Raw genomic sequence first — 13,885 nt, 5'->3', positions numbered from 1 at the left:
TGCAATTGCATACAAAAGATAATAACATCACTCTACAAACGTCTTTGAGACCACTTGGGTTTACCTGCGGCTCTTCTGGGCCTATCAACGACGTTGGGCTCCTGTGTGGTGCGTGTCCCCTGTTCTGTTGGGGTATGGTTTGCGGAGGACTCGTGCTGAGACATGGGCGTGCCAGAGGGCAGAGCGATGACTCTCAGGTGTCGTCTGTTTCTTTTTGACAGCCTGCCGCTCCCATTAAGCTTGACGGTGTACTGACGATGGGGCTTTGTTTCTGTTACTATGCCCGTTCGATCCATTGCTTGGTAGCTTGGTTTTTTGTATGCGTACATGGGTACCTAGTTCGATGGGCGGCAGTCTCTGGTAGTGTCAGGGATGCGCATCGCCTCCTGCGACCTTGCCACTTGTAACTCCCTTCGACGTATCGTCTGCCTCCAATATCTGTTCTACTAACAGGTTGGGTCTCCTGGCCGTCGGTACCCCATCGCCCAGCTGGCGACCCGTTGCAAGCTGAGACAGCGACTTGTTAATTCCCTGAGAGGAGTGTTTGAGATACTGAAGTATCGCCAGGGCCGTTTTGTCCGACTCAAGGGCTCCACCCTTTAACGTATTTTCCCGGAGTAGCCTCTTCACCGATTTGACAGCTGCTTCTGCCCTGCCGTTAGACTGGGGATACTGGGCCGACGACAGCCGGACCTTGACCCCCCATCTCTTGAGAAGGCCTCCATCTCCTCGCTGGCAAGTTCGTGCCTCCGTCAGTTGATATTTGTTCTGGGGCTCCCCAACGCGAGAAATATGATCGAGGTGATTACTGATTTTGTTAGACGTGGCACCATTGGGGGGGAAATGAGCCACTTCTAACCAACCTGTTAGTCTATCCGCATACACCATGTATACACTGCCTTCTATCTGGAACATATCTGCGACGACTTGCTGGAAGGGATATTCCACAGGCGGCGTGTGTATCATTTCTTCAGGAGGCAGTGAGGGGGCATGTTCATCGCATGAAGTACATCGGGCGCGGCAATGCTGAAGGTCCCCTTCTATTCCCGGCCAATAGACCGACTGCCTGGCCCTTCTAAGCATCGAGTTGAGGCTTGGTGTCCTGCATGTAGTGTTAGCGGCTACCTGGCGGCGTAAATCCTCGGGTATAACCAAGCGAACACATCCTTGGTCCACTGAGTATGTCACCAGATCCTGGTTGATGGCTAGCCGGTCCCGAACGCTGAAGAAGGGGCGAAGGCAAGCGAGTTCTTGCGACTTCTGTTGGGGCCAGTCGCCCGCTCACAACCCTTGCAAGCAAGAGCTGATATACAGGGTCGTTTAGATGCGGCGCTCCTGACGCAGTCTTCATCCAACGCGATGATATCCGGTTCCAAGGCGGCCACGGTTGCACATGCCACTGTCACTTGAATGTCGTCCTCCAAATCCAGTCGGAAGCTTCACGGGGTGCTTGCATGGTGCGGGGTACCTTGAAAGAAAAATCCGCGGCAGTGTCCTTTTTCCGGGCAGGTATTTCATGTGGAACTTGAACTGGAGTGTCTTCTCTTTCAGGTTGAATAATCTCGGGTTGATGGACGTCTTTGAGGGCTCTCGTCACCCCAGCAGCTTGACGAGAGGACGGTGGTCCGTGATGATGGTGAGATTAGGACACCCAAGTAGGAACAGCCTGGCCTTCCGCAAGCACCAGGTAACTGCCAGGGCTTCTCCTTCTAATGTGCAGGACAACATCCTGCAGCGGGAACTTGTTAAGGTGAATCCAATACGTCATCGAACGTCTCCAGGATCTGAACGCTGCCGAGGACATTACCGCCTCACATTTCTCAGGGGAGCAGCAGAGACAGGAACTTTTACCGGCACGTGCTCCTGAACCGGGGGAAGGGCATCCTGAAGGGAATGGATGGCACGCTGCTGGTCTGCAAAATAACCGTCTGTGCTTGCATGGACGGCCTGTGACAAGGCCCATTGGCATTGTAGGTGAGGCACGCCTCCGGCGTGGCCTGGGGTGGTCGACGTATCTGGGGCATGGCTTGGTCCTTATCCTACTCACTGCGCCATGTTGGGTTTGCAATGACACAACGTCCTGGAGACTGAACTTTATTACAGGATACTCGGGAGCCAACTGACTCGCAACAGAGTATACAGAATTACCAATAACGGATGCATGCTCGGCAGCGCATGGCTGAAGAACATATCGTACACTCATTGATGTCGCAATACCATGGGACACCAGAGTTGAAGAGAAAGAGAGGGAAAAAATGGATAAGTATCAAGATCTGAAAATAGAAATAAGAAGGATATGGGATATGCCAGTGGAAATTGTACCCAAGATCCCTGAAAAGGAATCTAGAAAAACTAGAGGCTGAAGTAGCTCCAGGACTCATGGAGAAGAGAGTGATCCTAGAAACGGCACACATAGTAAGAAAAGTGATGGACTCCTAAGGAGGCAGGATGCAACCCGGAACCCCACACTATAAGTACCACCCAGTCGAATTGGAGGACTGTGATGGAGCAAAAAAAAAAATAATAATAATAATAACAATAATAATAAAGATTTAAAAAATAGTAGTAAAAATAATAATACTAGTAAAGTATAGTACTAAGAGCTGGACCGAGACCCTTCAATATGGCCACCCGAAGTCACGCTCTCGGCAAGGAGTTCCACTTCAGTGATTGACGCCCTATGCTTTGTACACCGCTGACAGATTTACACTTTTGGTTGTCTCATCTTTATGACTGTGTTGGAGATGGTTTATAAATCATATTAGCAATGGTAAATATGTCAAATAGATGTCTATCTACAGGTTATTATGAACAATAAAAGAAAAAATATTACTAGGGAGAAAATTAGACAAATAACGGTCGCCAAAGCCAGCATCGATAGAATGTATTGAAACACATTGCATAGACTGGCTGTGGTGTGTGCTGGCGGGAAGTTAAGTGACAGGCACACTCCGCTGATTTTAAACATCAATCTGCGGACAATTTTCACTTTAATTTACCCATAGGTATCATTTTTAGCTGAATTTGAAATTTCTTTCATGAATATATACAGTACTGGTACTTAGTGATAGCATATAGATTAATTTGAGTGAGGCAGCCGAAAATAAGTGAACTATTAAATAACTGACATGCTATAATAGTTCTACTTAATTTAGGAGTCAGGAGCTCCAAGTTGTATGATCGTCAACTTCGGGAGGGGTAATACAATGGGGAAAAATGTTTTGTAGTTAGCCTATCTTGAACGATTTATTCACATTTTCGTTTCCAGTAATTATTTGTGTTGTGCTACATAATCTCTTGGTGAAAGTGTGGGTGCTAAAGGGCTCTACAAGATGGGACTTTGGTCTTAATATCAATCAAAATGCCATATCCGATAAAAATTTCATTTCATCCACATCATCCTACCTCAATTCAAGAACAAGTCAGTTGATGGTAAGGCTACGAACCTCGACATGGCTGCAGTGCCCTAACTATAGGCCTGCTCTGCAAAAAGAAAAGAAAAGACCAAAGACAGCCTATTACATTTCTTTTTATTTCTAGAATAATTGAGACTGGCACCATATGATTGGTTCAATTATTCAAAAATGGATCATTACAAGTACATGTTGCTATTGTCACATGTGACGCCTCCCATTCACAAAAAAAAAAAAATATACGTTGCGTGAAGTAGTAACTCCACACGCAAGGGTTAATGCTAATAATATATATATATATATATATATATATATATATATATATATTAGATGCATATATATATAGATATATATATATATATATATATATATATATATATATATATATTATATATATATATATATATATATATATATATATATATATATATATATATATATTATATATATATATATATATATATATATATATATCTGTGTGTGTGTGGTGTGAAACTAGAAAGTAGGCCAGGCCTAGTAAATTTAATTTCATACATAGTTTTTTTTTTATATAGATGTGATGGAACTAACGTGGTGAAACATTCCATACTTCAATAGGAATTTTAAAAAATAACTCCGGCAGTAATTCATATGACGTAAAATCACAATATTTTTTGCATTTTTTGCCTTTTAAATTTTATCAGGCTCACGAATTTCAGAAAATTACCATTTTTTGGTTGAATATTTTCTTATATTAATATTGCTATGACAGATTTTGAATCATTTCAAGGTGTCCCATCTCTCCCCTCCAATCCTTGGTTATGTCTGTCAGGGGAAATCACCCACTAAAATGCCTGTCATTACCATCACAGCATTCTAGGATGTGCAGTGGTACTGCAGTACAAATTTTACTTGGTATCTCCAATGTTGGATGCAGATCCTGTCTTCCCCCTCCCCACTCGTTATGGGGCGTCTGTCAGGGGTTAGCCATCCACTAAAATGTCTGTCACTGCCACCACAGTACTCTAGGATGTGCAGTGCTATTGCAGTGTAAATTTTACTTGATATCTCCTAAGTCGGATCTAGATCCAATTAACCCCCACATTCCCGTGTGTCTGTCAATGGGACCCACCCTCCAGTATGTCTGTCACTGGTCATTCAGTAATCAATAGAGTCCTCGGATGTATTATATATATATGTTTCATCCAGTATCTCATATACTGGATCTAGACCCAACATCTAACAAGCAATTAGTGGTGCTTGTTAAGCAAGCCATCCAGATATTTTCGGCAGACGGTCAGTTTCGCAGTTTACAAGTCTACTCCTAAATACCAGTAGGAGTTACAGTCGGTATCTAGTTCGTTGCATCTCAATAGTCCGGGCTGCGTGACTGCTTGATAAGGACGTTAAGAGAAGTTCTAGCATACAAAATTACGCAAGGACTTCTAGATAAGAAACTTGCTAAGGATATTATGATTATAATGATCATTCAGTGATTAGGCTACCTGATATGAAAATGGTCCAAGGACTCCAGAATAGGAACACTAACAAGAACATCTTGAAAAGAAAATAATCCAACGAGCCTGATTAAAAAAAAAAACCATCAAAGGATAACTGGGTAAACTACCCACAAAGGGAAATGGTCCAAAGACTCCTTGAGATGATCTTATTCAACATTAACCTTTATTGCAACACGTCCAGGAAGGTTATGACTTTTCCAATTATTTGCGTTATTCTGCCTTATTCCTCTTTATGTAGAGGATTATTTAAGTATATTTATGGTTGTTGCTTTCAAATGTTTTTTCTTACAGCCATTTGACTACTTCTGTTAAGATGAGGCAAATATGGCCTTGGAAATAACAAAATTTTCATTAATTGTCTACAAATTCAAAAACGTTTTATATTACGTGTAGCCTTCTGAGAGAGAGAGAGAGAGAGAGAGAAAGAAGAGAGAGAGAGAGAGAGAGAGAGAGAGAGAGAGAGAGGTTAAAACATATGGTGGCATGATATGGACCTTCAGGCTCTGCGCATGCAAGGGCGAATGAATCCAAAAACGCAAACAATGTAGCTATTGTTCTCGTTCCTTTTTTTTTAAATCTAATTTTTCTTTTCTTTCAGACGACAACTCGAACAATAAATATGGAAAAGTTGCAAAAGACTGCGAGGTAAGATGGCACTCTGGCGATGACCGCCTACACCAGTCTCGTGAGAGGAGCGTTCAGAGGCGATGAAAGGGCAGCGCTGCAAGCAGACCTTGCTCGTCGTAGGGATTCAGTGGCCGTGTTCATGTACTTGGTTATTTGGCCGCGAATTATGCACCCCCATGATCTTCATGCGTCGTTTTCAAAAAAAAAAAAAGGTCCAACCGCTGCAGTATGCACATCTACATCCAAACAGTGATGCATCTTCACATTATATCAGGAGATAGAGAGTCAGAAACCCACCTCCAAAAGAAAATGTTATACTTTGGACCACCTGGAGGAGTGGGTCGAATCACCTAGGTCGGGAACTGCTGGCAAACGCTGTACAAGACACATTTTACAGGTGAGTTCACATTTATTAACTGTATATGTCAGTCCTTGTCAAAGACAACTGCTTAGAATGAAAAACATAATCTGAAATATTCCACGAAACTAATTATTTTCAACTAGTACTGAACCGGTGCAGTCACGTTGTAATGTGAGAGTTTTAATTACCTTCGAAAAACTAATTAACAAATCTTTCGCAAAACAATATTATTCGTGATACTAGACTCGACAAACAATTTGGGCCTGTATTTCCAAAGCGACTATTTCTTAGAAAAGCGATCGGTATAAAAAATAATCTCTTCCAAAACATAGGTTTAATTTTCGCAACTATTAACTAGGCTTGCCAACCCTCCGGGATTCTCCCGTATTTCTGAGTTCTCCCTTCAAACGAAATGCCTTCAAAACCTCCCCGAATTTCAGAAAAATATTGTTTGAAATAAAATGGAATTTCCATTTCTTAAGAAATTGTTATCTGTGGGCCAAAGAAAAAGTAATATATATATATATATATGTGTGTGTATATATATATATATATATATATATATATATATATACATATATACATATATATAATATATATATATATATATATATATATATATATATATATATATATATTGTGACGAAGTGCCAAGTATTCTGGTTACTATACTTACCATTCATAAAATAATTGCCTCACAAACAACCAGACACCTGAACCTTCATCACAGGTAAAATACGACTGAATACTCTAAAGGCAACAGTGATCCCTTTAACAACTTATCAATATTACAGAAAATCCGACTAAGTTCATTAACACAGGTGTGAGGTAATCTTATAGGTAATTAAATTAAAGAAAAAGCATCACTCCATCAACAACTTTTAAAAGTATAAGTATTTCCCTGGTTTTAAAAGTCTAAGTACTTCCCTGGTTCTAACTTACTTCAATTAAATTGAAGGAAACCCGCTTAATTGCCACTATATTTCTACCTAAACCAAACTAAATATGCTGGTGAAAAAGAAAACACTTATAAAAATTTTAAATAAAAAAAATATTATTAAACCCAAAATTTATAAGTGAAATTCACAATTTCAGGGAAATTTACTGTCACTTGAAAACAACACAAAGTTTAATTAATTCGGAAGTTAATTATTAAGTAAAATTAGATAAAAATTAATTTATCACAAAAATCAAGAAAATTAATTAATGCAATTGAAATTCAAGTGTTAGGTAATAACTGAAATTTGGAAATTAATTACAAGTGCTAAACACCAATTAAACTTGAAAAGAATTCTAAGTAAATGCAAAGTAATTCACAAGTGTTAGACTCTATTAAATATGCAATGATTAATTAATGATAATAATTAAGTTAATCAAATTGTGAATGTAAATGAAAACACAGAAAAATGTGGAAAATACTAAAATTGCAAAAAACACTTAGAAAGCATTAATCACACAGAATAAAAAAAAAATACAGTTCAGTAAGAAAAATGGATAAATTCACAAAAAAATCACTTCAAAAGAAATAAGCACAGATCATAAAAATTGCAATATGTAAAAAATGAAATAGTTTTACCATACCACTAAATCTGTTTTTAAGCTTCACCAAACCACTGTAAATCTGTCTTTAAGTTGCAACTTAAAACATTACCTTGGTACCAATTAAGTTTCTGCTGCAGCTGGCTCCAAAATTCACCATATTAAAAAAAATCACCATATTAAAAAAACTCACCATATTCCAAAAAAGGCGCCATTACACACTTGTACAATGTTTGTTCAGATTCCACATTATACTAAGCAATATTAAATAAATCTAAGAAACAAGAAATCTAAAATTTATGAGTGACCAATCACTAAGTAAAAAATCTTTACGTTAATGTGAAATAAAAAATCTCTTGCATAGGCGAGAGAGAGAGAGAGAGTAGAGAGAGAGAGAGAGAGAGAGAGAGAGAGCGGGGGAGATAATGATCTCATTATGCCACGGTTTCAAAGCTCAGAATGTCAAGACTTCTCTGTCTTCGTATGGAAGCTGGTCAGCGGACCTTGTCTAAAATGGTTGGGCTAATATCATAAAAATTCTCTTTCAAAACAATAAGTAGAGAGAAAGTGAGATTACAATCATAAAAAATATTTATCATTACATGATTTAAGACAATAAAAGTCTTTTAAAGTGAAAGATATGATTATAAAATTTTCTCGAATGAAATTAAGTTTCGTCATTTCCTTGAGTGACGTCGCGAAACTTTCCACTTCAAAATTTAAGCTACTTACGAGTCAACAAATTCTCTTTTGACAAATCGAGAGATATGAGAGTTATTTTACTAGTAATATTAGATAGTTTTCAATACAAAAACATCTCTAACTACTTATATGAAATGAAAGGCATCAAACTTATGTGAAACGTTTTATGCGTATGGAAGATGATGCAATCCTTCACGTGGTTACTTGACCAGGACACAATTGTGAAACAAAATACGGGCATCGCAAGATTGTTACAAAAGCCCCCAAAAAAAAAATTGGAACCAACTGGCCCCAAGTGGTGACAGCTATTTTCTTGCTTCGAACAGACAATGCTAATCTCTTCCTTCTCACATTCTACAGTATTCCTAACTTTTAAATTATTTTATGCAAAATCTGAACATACATTATTAGAACATACTAACTCTAAGCTAAATATGGAATCTGAAAATATTGCAAAAAATTTTACAACATTTCATACAGTTAAGGAGATGATGATATGCATTACGAAAGCAACCGCATATAAGTATTTATATATACATACATAATATATATATATATATATATATATATATATATATAATATATATATATATATATATATATATATATAAAGGCGGCCATACACATATGAGACTGGCTTGGGGTTGGGGTTTGTCCTGTCGGGATTAGCGCGCGCTCCAGTCCGCTTGGGTATTGCCCATACACGCAGAGGACTTGCTCTATGCATATTTTGAGAGGGCAGAACTAATAATCAGTGGCCGTGTTCCTTTCAGTCCTGTAGTGTCCTGATATGGTGAGTGTTTTTAAATCATGGCACCAAGTAAAAGGAAGACAAGTGCAATAATGATAATAGCACTCCTGCAAGACGAATACGAACAGGAAATATGCAAGAAAAATTGTAAAGTATGGGTGAAACCATGGCTAATAAAGAGAGGTTTTACCATATGACTTAAATGAAAGAATTAAAGGAAAATAACCCGGACGATTATAGAAATGATTTAAGAATGATTGATGATGGTTGGGGTGTTCCTAATTTTTATTGCTGCTTCAGGTACAAAAATCGGGTAACTGAATCCATTCTTTTAGTTTAGGAGGACCTCTGAATATACAATATGCTTTTCAGCTTTTTCATTTTATTTAACCAACGCAAAGTTTTACCTGCATTTCATAATGTTTCTCTCTCTCTCTCAAGGTGATATGGAATGCATCATTCTTAAACATACTTTACTTCGTATAATAGGAATCTAAATTGACTCTGGAGATGAATGAATTTGAATATCGATGAAAGGTGTGATATCGATCACTATGGACAGATTTCCTCTCAAATGTTTTACTAGTGAAATTCACAGTCGTTTAAGAATGTTAATGATTTTATCGCCACGTTTATCCTTCAAAATGTTTAACAAATTAATTGTAAAACTCATTTATATTAGTCAAAAGATACCATGAAAGGCTGGCAGTTTTGGCTTTTCTTTCACAAAAGCTGTTTGCATCTTTATCTATTTGTTTTTACATAATTCCAGTAATTGCTCATAAGCTGCTTGTCTTTTTACTGGATTGGAATAATCCGAACTTCGTATTTTCCAAAAGCACGGTAGTGCTCTGTACAGGTCCAAAAAAATCAGAATGAAATCGTAAGATAAATACTTGACTGACTGCGACATCCTTTCACAACAGCAGTACTGCCCCGACTCCCACGGGGAAATAAGGTATTATATGTACATACACACACACACATACACCACGCGTCTGTACAGACGCACGCTCAAGGCAGCAGCAAAGTGACACACTACTACCAACTCGACTGCTCCTCAGACCAATGAAAATTCAATGAGGTGGTTGTTACCTGTCATCCCCTGCGGAAGACAGTTTCGTGACCGAGATGAACAGCATGTATGGCCTATTATCATACAAACGTCAATTAAAAGTCAATGTATGGTGGGTAACTCCGCATAGCAAAGTCTGCTGCTGCTGCTTCAATGTCTAATGAGTTTTCTCATATAATTGCAACTCGCTTAACTTTTGAGAGGCGAAATTTTGCAATATCATAAACTGAATTGCAAATAGAGCTCTCTCTCTCTCTCTCTCTCTCTGGGAATTGAATAGTTTGCATGCCAGACTGCCTGATCTTCTCTAGACGTGACCTGGCGGAAATTCCAGTTGATATTCCAGCAGATATTCCAGTTCATCCAGATATCTTAAAAGTCTGGCAATTACACGGCCAAGATCTTCCTTCCTCTACTACATTTCTGAGAAAGCTTTTGCCGCAAATGTTGGTATAATGATTCGTATTCACACTACCAACGACCAATAAGCATTTTTCACGGAATAACTTTACTCAAGTGGAACGGACTGATTCTCGTCAGTCTTAGACCGGGACAGATTCCTTTTATACGTAAATGGAAATAACCTTTTCCAATAATGCCAGGTCCTGACCTAACCAGATCTTATCTACCTAACCAAACTTAGGGCGGCATACCCTGACTGGCAACAGTCGTGGAATGAAAAGATACGATTTACCTAATCTAACTTAGAGCGGTGCCCCCTGACCTGGCAACAATCGTGGAGGAGAGAGCATACTTATTTACCTAACCTAACTTACAGTGGTGTCCCCTGACCTGGCAACAACCATGGAGGGAAAGATACTTATTTTCAAGTCAGTGATGACATGCTCCTATAAAATCTACAGCCTAATTGTATGAAAGTGAAATCAATGATGGAGTCGTCTCACTCGCAGCTGTGACATTTCCTCGTCCTCGGCCAAGCGCTGGGACCTATTGGGGTACTCAGCGCTGAAACGGAAACTGACAGTAAAAAAAGTTCGAAAGGTGTAACAGGAGGAAAACCCTGCAGTTAGGAGGAAGTGTAAAAGGATGAGTAAAAGGAGGGGTACGATGGAAAAAGGAATGAAAGGGGTTGCAGCTATGGGGGCGAAGGGACACTGTTTAGATCTTTATGTAATGTCCACAATGAAAGCACTACTCCAATAAGAGGGGACAACCATCTGGAACCTTCACATTGTAATTGTTTATACACAGTAATCCGCTTATGAAATACACTAAAATCCTAAGACATCTTATTGACAATTCCTCTTCCTTAGCAATATTCTCGCTCTCTTTCATCTAGTAAAACTCAGAACATACAAACGTGTATTGCTGTCTCCTAATTGCGCAAACTGTGTGGCACTCTCTCTCTCTCTCTCTCTCTCTGTCATAAACAGGATATCCTCCTTGAAGCCTTCCTGTACTGCATATAAACTGCTCCTGAAAATCTTCAACTTTATATGATACACGAAAAGCGGACTCCTTAATAAGATGATAAACACGGATATCCCCCGCCCCTTATGGTGGGGCTCTCAACAGGCTCCCTTCCACAGCCTGGCAGGAAAGCCTGTGAGGATTTTTCCCTCCGTGGGCTAGATAGGATCTGGATCCTTTGGCCTCCAGCCTCTGTGGTAGGGCCATCCTCAGGCCCGCTTCCCCAGCCTGGCAGGAAACCTGCCTTCCTCCGGGGAAGCAACCTCTGAGGAGGATTGTTCCCTCCATGGGCTGGATAGGAACGGGATCCTTTGGCCTTTAGCCTGTGGTGGGTCCATTCTCAGGCCGCTTCTCCAGCCTGGCAGGAAACCTGCCTCCTCCGGGGGGGAAGCAACCTCTGAGGAGGATTGTCCATGGGCGGATAGGAACGGGGATCCTTTGGCCTTTAGCCTCTGTGGTGGGGCCATCCTCAGGCCCGCTTCCCCAGCCTGGCAGGAAACCTGCCTTCCTCCGGGGAAGCAACCTCTGAGGAGGATTGTTCCCTCCATGGGCTGGATAGGATCTGGATCCTTTGGCCTTTAGCCTCTGTGGTGGGCCCATACTCAGGCCCGCTTCCCCAGCCTGGCAGGAAAAACCTGCCTTCCTCGGGGGGAAGCAAACTCTTGAGGAGGATTGTTCCCTCCATGGGGCTGGGATAGGATCTAGATCCTTGTGGCCTTTAGCCTCCGTTGGGGTGGGGGTCCATCCTCAGGCCCGCGTTCCCAGCCTGGCAGGAAACCTGCCTTCCTCCAGGGAAACAGCCTCTGAGGAGGATTGTTCCCTCCCATGGGCTGGATAGGATCTGGATCTTTCCGGCCTTTAGCCTCTGTGGTGGGTCCCATTCATCAGGCCCGCTTCCCCAGCCTGGCAGGAAAACCTGCCTTCCTCAGGGGGAAAACAGCCTCTGAGGAGGATTGTTCCCTCCATGGGCTGGATTAGGATCTGGATCTTTGGCCTTTAGCCTCCGTGGTGGGGGGTCCATCCTCAGGCCCCGCTTTTCCCCAGCCTGGCAGGAAACCTGCCTTCCTCCAGGGAAACAGCCTCTGAGGAGGATTGTTCCCTCCATGGGCTGGAGAGGATCTGGATCCTTTGGCCTTTAGCCTCCGTGGTGGGTCCATCCTCAGGCCCGCTTCCAGCCTGGCAGGAAACCTGCCTTCCTCCAGGGAAAACAGCCTCGAGGAGGATGTTCCCGCCATGGGCTGGATAGGATGGACCTTTGGCCTTTACCTCTGTGGTGGGTCCATCCTAAGGCCCGCTTTCCCCAGCCTGGCCGGAAAACCTGCCTTCCCCTCCAGGGAAACAGCCCTCTGAAGAGGATGTTCCCTCCATGGGCTGGATAGGATCTGGATCCTCTGGCCTTTAGCCTCTGTGGTGGGTCCATCCTCAGGACCGCTTTCCCAGCCTGGCAGGAAACCTGCCTTTCCAGGGAAAACAGCCTTCCTCCAGGGAAACAGCCTCTGGAGGATTGTTCCCTTCCATGGGCTGGCCATATTGGATCTGATCCTTTGGCCTTTGGATCCCTTGCCTCTGTGGTGGGTCCATCTCAGGCCCGCGTTCCCCAGCCTGGCAGGAAACCTGCCTTCCTCCAGGGAAACAGCCTCTAGAGAGGATTGTTCCCTCCATGGCTGGAGAGGATCTGGATCCTTTGGCCTTTAGCCTCTGTGGTGGGTCCATCCTCAGGCCCGCTTCCCCAGCCTGGCAGGAAACCTGCCTTCCTCCGGGGAAGCAGCCTCTGAGGAGGATTGTTCCCTCCATGGGCTGGAGAGGATCTGGATCCTTTGGCCTTTAGCCATCCAATCCATTGACTATAACTCTATACCTTCACATACTCTTGTTTTCGAACATGCCACCTGTGCTCTTCGAAGTCTTCAAAACGATACGAAGGATCTCTGAGACTGCTCTGGAGACTGGATTTCGCTTACATGCTGGTGGGGTCATGGTGCTGGGAGAAATCGGGAATGACATTTCTCTCGTCGTTCCAGGAGCTGGAGACCTTCGGATTCCAAAGGAGCAATCGGGAATTATATTTCTCTCGTTGTTCCAGGAGCTGGAGACCTACGGATTCCTGCGGTCACGGCGTTGGGAGCAATAAGGGAATATTTCTGTCGTTTCGTTCAAGGAGCCTAGAAGACCTACGGATTCCAAACCTCTTCAGTAAAACACATAACGTTTCAGATCATTTTAATATCGCCTTAACAATTCCTTTGTTTTCCTTTTCGAACACTTATTTAGTTCTTTATTTTAAGTGTGGGTTCTTCTTTCGAAATCCCCTTTATCTTTATTATCATTGTTGAGCTCCAAACTCTTGGTCACCGATCGTTGTTCCTTTGCTCCCTTTTCATTCATTCCTGCGCTTCCTTATTTCCTCATTCCTTCGCCTCCCTTATTCCTGATCTTCCTTATTTGAAGTGTCGACCATAATTCCGAAAGTTGGACGGTGATTCCATA

The 13,885-nt window shown here is 41.8% G+C and overlaps 1 long non-coding RNA gene across 1 annotated transcript in view; it reads left to right on the top strand.

Annotated features, from left to right (window-relative positions):
- The first annotated feature begins 5,856 nt into the window (after positions 1-5,856).
- Positions 5,857-13,885, top strand: part of LOC135225469 (uncharacterized) — a 37,213-nt gene continuing 29,184 nt past the window's right edge. The window contains exon 1 of the long non-coding RNA XR_010316981.1: positions 5,857-5,936. This is a non-coding gene — a long non-coding RNA (uncharacterized LOC135225469). The remainder of the gene's footprint in view (positions 5,937-13,885) is intronic.

Source organism: Macrobrachium nipponense, chromosome 13 (assembly GCF_015104395.2).
Source record: "Macrobrachium nipponense isolate FS-2020 chromosome 13, ASM1510439v2, whole genome shotgun sequence".
NCBI lineage: Eukaryota > Metazoa > Arthropoda > Malacostraca > Decapoda > Palaemonidae > Macrobrachium > Macrobrachium nipponense.
Note: the sequence above shows the minus strand (reverse complement) of the source record. Positions and strands in the feature narration are given on the sequence as shown.